Source organism: Leiobunum rupestre, chromosome 10, assembly GCF_980474605.1.
Source record: "Leiobunum rupestre chromosome 10, qqLeiRupe1.1.hap1, whole genome shotgun sequence".
Classification (NCBI taxonomy): Eukaryota; Metazoa; Arthropoda; class Arachnida; order Opiliones; family Sclerosomatidae; genus Leiobunum; species Leiobunum rupestre.
In genome coordinates this window covers 10,373,326-10,382,047 of record NC_143393.1, presented here as the reverse complement: position 1 = coordinate 10,382,047, position 8,722 = coordinate 10,373,326, and the positions used below count along the sequence as shown (strand labels likewise).

Sequence of the window (8,722 nt, the reverse complement as noted above, 5' to 3'; positions counted from 1 at the left end):
TCGCTCTGAATCTTTCCGTGTGTTAACAATGTAAGACCTTTGCTTCGGGGCTTTAGAATTGACGGCTTTTAAAATTAATTTTGCACGTGAAAATACCTCTACACGTTATGGTCAAAAAAGCACGCAAAGAAGGCTGTGTGCCTAAAGCTTGGTTCCCACCATAGATATAAGAAATGTATATAAAGGTCTAGATAAATTTCGGGGCGTCTAATACGGAGTTGACACCTAGCAGACACCGAGGAAGGCACGTGACCAAGAGCGCGAGCTCTCTTAGCATTTTAGTACTAAGTGCTTGACCTTTCCGCAGGCCGTAGTCTTTAGACACCATCTGTTGGTGACCTTTAGTATCATTTTTAAGCAGGAGACAATGGCTCTCGCGACGATAGCACGAGCTTTCTTACCGATAGATAGCGCCCTATAAGGATAGCCTGCAGAAATTACGCGTTTCTGCTAGCTGTCACCTCCGTATTCACTCCCTTTGAAATATTTTATCTAGACCTTTATATACTTATATCTATGGTTTCCACTAACGCGCGTAAGAGCGCGTAATAATGTTAATTTTTTGTCGCGCGTAAGAACATTTGCACGTTTCAAAGCTGAGTGTCGCTTTTAGACGCGCGCTGGTGGAAACCAAGCCTAAGACATGTACCTGTAATGTCGCTAAAACGTCATTTAAAAATCCGTCAATTGTTCCGAAACACCGAAGGTCCACGATCCACACTTGATCAATAGGATTTAGTTGTTCCAGGTGTCGTGTCCTGTGGTGTCGATCATAGTTGGATTTTTGTTGAATTATTCTTCGTATTTCCGTTTCGTTAAGTACGTTTCCGTCAGCTATTTTCCGGTATAATTTGTTAATAATGACGTACGAAGGCGTCTGCCCATTAGAAGTTCCGCGGATGAAAATCCATTTGACAATGGTGTGGCTTGGTAGCTTTGCATTGCTCTATAGTCATCATCGCTCTTCTAGAGACTTTTTTTGACAATTTTCACGGCTGCATGCTTCTACAAAGCCGTTGCTTTGGTGAAACTTGGGGCTTGACGTCTTGCGAATTAAATCCCATTCTTTAGCTAATTTCGTGAAGTTCGAAGTTAATAACGGTCCAAAATGTGTTCCATTATCACTGTACAAAAAATTCCGGAGTTCCATGTCTTGAAAATATAGCTTTTAAAGGGAATATAACCTCAGGTATTTGGTGTTGAACACCAACGTTTGCAGCTATGGCCGCTATTGCCTTTGGCTTTAGAAATGTTTGGCGCCACTGTACAGGGAAATTTGAAAAATTGAAGGGGTCTTCCATAAAGATTGCTTTGCAGATTATATTCCCTTTAAATGAATTATTACTTCGGTTTATTCTTGAACCAAACATTAGTAATCCTTCAGATATTGAAATATCCTAATTCAGGCTCTCGTTTATCTTAACGGTGACGTTTTATACTTGTATTGTCCAAATCGAGTTATAAACATTGTAAGCAATTGCGTCCCTTGGTCAAGTTGGCATTGTCAAAATCCCTGGTTAGCTTCAATTTTAGAAAAGTATTTAGCTTTTCCAAGTCTTCCTAAAACGTTATCCGTGTCCGACATCTCTAAGTACATATCTGTTCAATGGTACGTAATCCACGCACATTCTGATTTGGTTTTGGGGCCAGGACAAGGCCCGCGTACCAATCCGTAGGCTCTTCAACCGGTTCTATTACGCCCATGAGTACCACATTGTCCGAGTTCGCCTTTATTTCTTTAAGCATTGGAATGGGAATTATTCGTGTGGAATCGGATCAGGTTTCAGTCGAATATTATAATGCTTCAAATAATTTTGGATACGTTTCCTTTGGATCGAAAGACCTTATCTTCGTCGCGTTCTCCACCGCATCAACATCTGGGCGTTTTATGATTCCTAACGCTTCGCAAGTATTTCCGTCTAGTAGCGAATGCGGAAATGCACGATACATCGGCTCTACTGTCAACCTTGAAGTGAAGTATAGTTTTGCGAATGTTAAAGGGGCTCCAAAGTTCGGTGGCAAAATGTGTGTAAAGTCGGTAAAGTGCGAAATTTACGGTTATCTCTGCCCGCCTCTGCCAAGGCCGTCTGAGGGGTTGGGGGAAGGAAAAGCATGCTCAATTTTCTTTTTTTTTTGCCACCGAACTTTGGAGCCCCTTTAACTTCTCGAATCGCGACGCTTGTATTTTCGCAACATTTAAGCATCAGGGACGGTCCGCATAGGAAATTTAGCGGCTAGCGATTGCTAAATGTGCCCTCGAGCGGCGATTGTGCGAAATAACGACAAACTGAGTCAAGGGGGATGGAAACGGGAGGAAAGGTTTAAGGGAACAAAAAAAAAAGCAGTCGCCTTGCCGGCGATGTTGTAAGCTCCACGTGCGTTTGGTAAATGAATTCATTTATATTAACAATTAAATTGATTGATATTAATTTTTCGGCCCATACATTCGAGACGTTATTCTCAATTTCTCCAGACAAAAAGAAGATTAAAAAAGTGGATTTAAGTGATTCCGATAATGGTAAATAAAGGATTTTTTTTGGACAAGGCTTAGAAAAAGATGAACAGGAAAGGTATAAAGAAATCTTTCGTGTGTTCTTTATGACAATACTTCGAATCACTTTTACACGAAGGGTAAACACACAGCTTTTTCCTCATAATTAATTTGTAAAACTACTTAAATAAATTAAAGCTCCTAAATCATACACCTTATTCAAATGAACGAAAAAAACGTTTGTTTTTCAAATCATAAGCAGACGCCAACATCGATAGACTCCAAGACTTGCAGATAGAGGGCAGCATCGTTTTTCCGTTTGATGACGTTTTGACTCGGCTAACTTTGCTTAAGGGGGGAGGAAAAGAGGGAACAGCATTAACAAGACTTAGTCGCCGATTTTATGAGAGAGTAGCGTTGTGCGGACCGTCCCTGTGTATACATTAATTAGTCCATGATTTAAGCCACGGTCACACTAGAGCTTAAAACCGAGTTTAGGTCGGTTTGAATGCCGGTCAGTTTTGACCGCCGCCTACAATTCTTGGTTCACACCATAGATATAAGAAATGTATATAAAGGTCTAGGTAAATTTCTGGACGTCTAAGCCTAACATAAAATACGCAATTGACACCTAGCAGACACCGAGGAAGGCACGTGACCAAGAGCACGAGCTCTCTTAGCATTTTAGTACCGCAGGCGGTAGTCTTAAACACCATCTGTTGGTGACTTTTAGCAGAGAGTGTAAAGATTATGAGAGGCGTCTCTCTTTCAAAAAAGCGTACTAACTTTTTTTTTCCCAAAAATGTCCACTACTACCGTAAGAGCGATGGCGCCACCAGTGGCGCCGTTCTCACAGCGCGTGCGTTTCGATGTTAGGTTTAAAAGAGACGCAAAAACTTTCCAGATTTTTAATGCTAGTTTTACAAGGTTTTTAAATAATTTAGTATGTCTGGGGTATATTGTTCCGTTTTAAATTGTAAAATATCGAAAACAAGAAATCCTTGTTTATCTTTTTTTAAGTTTCCAAAGGAAAAAGCCTGGTAAATTCGCATTTTCATTAGATAGGCTTATTGGCATATTAACTTAATATAAATTTTAGTTCTATTTTGTGGCTGAAAATTGTAAATAATGAGGACTTACAAATAAAACTACGGAATATTTACACGTTAACCATAGAATTTGCGCGAATCATTTCATTGATGCCAGTTTCATGAATATTAGAACCAAAAATAGGCTCACACCATCCGCTGTGCCAACAATTTTCAGTCTTAATGACTCTACACCATTTTAAATTTCAGAAAATGGTAATTTCAATTCAAGCCTTGCTACTCCTCTGGGAAGATCTAAATGATAATTTTGGTTTTAAGATTTTATTAACGGACAGGATTAGCCAAGATTTTGTAGATAATTTTCTTGGATCTATAAGACAGAAAGGAGGCAACCGTGATCATTACAATAGACAACAATTTCGAGCTGCATACAGGGCTGCCTCTGTAATAATCTCTTGAAACCACCGGATTCTAATTGCATTGATGATTTGGATGAGTTCATTTTAAACATTGACACTTTTAAAACTGCAACTCCAGGACCGGATGAAGATTTCTCCAATTTTGAAAATCTTGTAGTCTCGCAAAGCCAGGGGCAATGTTCCGATGAAGACTTAGAATTTTGTAAATCTATTGAAAGTCCAAACCTGCTAAAACAAAATGTTCTTAGTTACATTTCAGAATATCTAATTCACCGCTGCTACTCAAACCTTCAATGCTCTTCTTGCATAAGTCAACTCAAAAAATACAATCCAATTGTTGACCAAACAAATCTGCTCTTTTACTTTTAAGCTTTCAAACCAGCAAAGAATTCTTCTATCAGCTGTTCAGCAGCCTCATCGTACCAACTGATAGTTTCTTCAAATTTGTAACGGAGACAAATGAAGTATTTGACACCAGTTTTAAGCTTTTATCGCACATGACAAATATTAAAGGACGTTTGGAGAGATTCATCATTCAAAGAATTGACAAGAAATATTTTAAAGCTAATGAAGATTCTCCATGTGCAACTGCTTACCAAAACATGATATCTTTTTTCATAGAATTCTGCATACATAGTTCCCTTAAAAAACAAGATCTCAACCATGAATACATGAAAACCCAGAAAAGATAAGTTAGGAAACTGTTAAAAATACAATATTAATCACATTTTACCAACTTCAATGTTTCCTCGTATTTTTTAACTTATACCGCTCTGTTCTCGTTAAGCCTCGGCCATTTCATAAAATTTCCAATGAATTTCCTTGGTTAATCAAACAAATTAATTCTTTTAGTATCAAAATATTATAAATAGTCCGCTTTCTTGTACTTACGTTTCTTTATTTTTCATGGAATTGAATTTTACTAATTTTAAATTAGCATAATTAAACTATGTTTAACAGCCATTACTGATGAAAAATACTTTCCGGATGTTTACAAAATTTAAAAATTTTCCAGTAGCGACATCGTGTGTCGGATAGTATCGTAACCTCTCCTATGGGCGCGTGCACTCAAAATCTTGTACGAAATTTTAACGTTACGGGAATAGGAAGAGACGCCTCTCATAATCTTTACACTCTCTGCTTTTAGTATCATTTTTAAGCAGGAGACAATGGCTCTCGCGACGATAGCACGAGCTTTCTTACCGATAGATAGCGTCTTATAAGGATAGCCTGCAGAAATTACGCGTTTCTGCTAGCTGTCATCTCCGTATTCACTCCCTTTGAAATATTTTATCTAGACCTTTATATACGTTTCCTATATCTATGGTTCACACGTGCGAAATCGCTTCACCCCGGTTCGCTTATAGCCAAGGCTTAACGCCATTTCAAATTATGACCAAAATTTTGAAGATTCTAAAATATATCCCAAAACAATTAGTTAATCACGTTTACTATACATACGGGAATATTATTTGACATTATTTAGATTTCTATTCCCATTATTTTGGAAAATACGAGCTATGTTACTTCCCCGCCTGGTCGTTTTGAAAGCGATTCTAAGCCAGTGTTGCCAATGTTCAAAATTTGAAATTCCAATGGCTGGATAATAAATTTCTCACGATTTCCCACACCCCTATTTAGCCCCGCCCACAAAGAAAACTCAACGGAAAACATGCCATAATTTTAAACTTTTTTGGGAAACTAATTTTTTTAAATAAAATTTTATTGAAATTACAATTTTTAAACATTTTGGTTGTTAGACCTATGCATTGATTGATTGTAGTATTAGGAGGCGTCTCCTTTACATTATTTATAAAATCCCAAGATTCACGAAAATACACTGCTATAGATAATTTTGGGCTTCCTATTGAAAGTAAATTAAAAAAAGGGATAAATTCCCACAAAATCAACGTTTTTGAAAAATAATTACCTTTTTTCCACAGAGCCAAAATGGACTCCAAAAATTCCCACAATATGGGAAATTTCCCACGATCTGGCAACACTGCTCTAAGCGAACCGACTTGGACAAGACTATATAACGCTTCGCTTACTAGACGGGCGTGTTCCTAGGAAAAACCTGTTAACACCTCTGTAGCACTGTAAAAGCTGGGGTAATATTTGGACCCGCGGCTAGAGGCGCCACTAGTAACACAGCTCAAGCTAGGGGAAATGTTGGGCCAGCGTCGAGATGGAGCCACAATCGCAGTAGCGGCGCTAAGGGTGGGCTGAAGTGGGCTTTAGCCCCCATGCATTTCTGAGAGGGGCCACATATTTATATTAAAAGAGCCACATATTTATAATTAAGAGGCCACATATTTATAATTAAGAGGCCACATATTTGAATTTATGAATTTTCTTTATCTCTAGGAATTTGCTTTATTTACCCAATAAGATAGTAGACCATAAACGGATAGATTCGGGAGGAAGGGAGCGGAAATTGAGAGAAATTTGAATGTACAATAGAAAGAAAAGAAAGGGAATTTAGGGAAATACCCCTGGTATGCAAGTGTCCTCTCCAGGTCGAATACAAGGTCATAGGGGGTCCAGTAAACGTGACGAGAGCTCCAACAATAAAACGACCCTGCTTTTCTCGCTTCCTGGAAAATTTATAAGGGGTTACTAAAATTTTAAGGGCCACAAAATTCTTAGGAGCCACAAAATAATTAGCCCACCTGTGAAAAAACCTTAGCGCCGCTGCTGCACAATCGGTATGCAAGTTGTTGAGCCATAGAACACGCCTGTCTAGTAAGCGAAGCGTTATATAGTCTTTGGACTTGGACGAGTTGCTTCCCGAACCAACACGAAGTGATTTCTCACGTTGGTTTTAAAAACTAGTTATGTAATATGAAGCGATTTTAGGGTTAAGTGCGAACCTGGCTTTAGTGTAATGCCCTAATTTCTTACGATGGTGGCATATTTGCCGCTGGACAATCTTTAAATGGGTGGGTTACGCCACATCGCCTACATTTCCCAGGTTGCACTTTGACATAGTTATCATTTCCAGATTTAGAAACTTGTTCTCTATTCGTGCTTTTTGTTTCCAAAAGTCAGTCTTACAGTATTTTGCTTTCGTGTCTGAATTCGATCAGCTTCTACTTTTGTAGGAGTATTAACATCTCTCATTTGCGGATTTAACTAGCTCAGATTGTAGTTACTGTACGTTCGAGGGTCAGATCGCTTTGAAATTGCATACGCTCGGATAATTTTTCATATCGAATGCCAACTACAAATCTATCTCTGATACAGTCTTTTTTCAACTCTCCAAAGCCACAATGCTCCGATAGAGAATGTATGGAAGTTATAAACTCATCCATTGATTCGCTCTCTCGTTGGATGCGTTGATTAAATATAACTCTTACACAAATAACGTTGAGCCGAACAATAAAATGGCCTTCAACGCTTGTAGTACTGTATCATAGACGGTTTTTATTTTCCATAGTAATATTAAAGGAACGAAAAATATCCGAGCTTGATCTCCCATAACGTAAATTAACGCGTCAGCTTATTTATATTCGTCTTTTTAGTTCCACATCGAGATATATATATATCGAAGTGGGTTAGTTCCACATCGAGATATATATATATCGAAGTGGGACTATTGCTATGGACGGATTGTCGTTAAGTGTTGTGTGTTTGTTTGTTTGGTGTGGAAAGCAACGACACGGGAGATGGCGCTGCGAAAATAATTTGCGATTTCGGCGAGACCGGGATTCGAACTCACAGTCAAAAACTCCGATTAATGACGCCTTTACGCTCTCGGCCACTGGCAGCTTCCCAAAATTAGTTCGGAACTTCTACTGTATTCTCGTTAGTTTTAGCGGCGCGGGGGGAGTTGGCTAGTTAAGTTGTCGAAATTCCCGTCCGTTTTTATTACGCCTTATTTTACGTATATTTTCGGAATTTAAGGTCAAGTGAACCTCAAACTTCGCGTCGGGTGGTGGGTGGTGGGTGGTGGGCACACTCGCTTAAGATGCCTCGCTCGAAAGTGAGTACTCGAATAAACGAGCTCGAAAATTTTAAATGTTCGGGTGGTGAGCAGTGGTAGGTGGGCACACTCGCTTAAGATGCCTCGCTCGAAAGTGAGTACTCGAATAAACGAGCTCGAAAATTTTAAATGTTCGGGTGGTGAGCAGTGGCAGGTGGGCATACTCGCTTAAGATGCCTCGCTCGAAAGTGAGTACTCGAATAAACGAGCTCGGAAATTTTAAATGCCCTCTTCCCCATATGTACTTTTAAATGCTCTAAAAGCCCCACAATGAGATACTTATTTTCTTATTTAAATAAATCAACAAGAGACATTAAAAAACTTCATCACTCGTTACACCAAACAAAAGGTTCAAGACAAACTACGAGTTCAATCCACACTGACGAACTTCCTTTTGGGTAATAAACACTGATGAACTTCCTTTTGGGTAATAAAAGCAATAGAACCATAGAGAAACCATTATAAATTGAAGTCACTATCGGGAGAAGGTATTATATTATTAAGAACACGCGTACGCTTAAAAAAATAAAGCATTGAAGACTCTATTTCCCTTCACACACTTACGTACCGCCATTATTAATTATTGGACTCCCATACTCATCCAAAAACTAGGGGCATTCGGGCATATGTAGTTTTATATCTATGAAGGTAAATTTTTATTACGATAATCTTTGCCGTATACCATTCGCAAAACTTAGGTATATTAACTTACAAGTTCACGTAAAGACTACCCGTTTATAGCTCTACCACAAATAGATCGAAATTTTAAAATATAGCT

General features: G+C 38.6%; 2 long non-coding RNA genes across 4 annotated transcripts; both read right to left on the bottom strand.

Annotated features, from left to right (window-relative positions):
* Nucleotides 1-3,291: 3,291 nt before the first annotated feature.
* LOC149923624 (uncharacterized) lies at nt 3,292-5,566 on the bottom strand. Of its 3 annotated transcripts, XR_016476966.1 has the most exons (5): nt 4,851-5,566; nt 4,686-4,780; nt 4,556-4,600; nt 4,248-4,444; nt 3,292-4,184 (listed from the first exon to the last, which is right to left on the bottom strand). It is a non-coding gene; the product is annotated as an uncharacterized LOC149923624 (long non-coding RNA). The 3 variants fall into 3 exon arrangements; XR_016476964.1 differs by having other exon boundaries at nt 4,248-4,600; XR_016476965.1 differs by having other exon boundaries at nt 4,248-4,600; nt 4,693-4,780.
* A 170-nt stretch (nt 5,567-5,736) lies between these two features.
* LOC149923623 (uncharacterized) lies at nt 5,737-7,049 on the bottom strand. The gene is made up of 3 exons (XR_016477056.1): nt 6,632-7,049; nt 5,890-6,556; nt 5,737-5,823 (listed from the first exon to the last, which is right to left on the bottom strand). It is a non-coding gene; the product is annotated as an uncharacterized LOC149923623 (long non-coding RNA).
* Nucleotides 7,050-8,722: the final 1,673 nt, after the last annotated feature.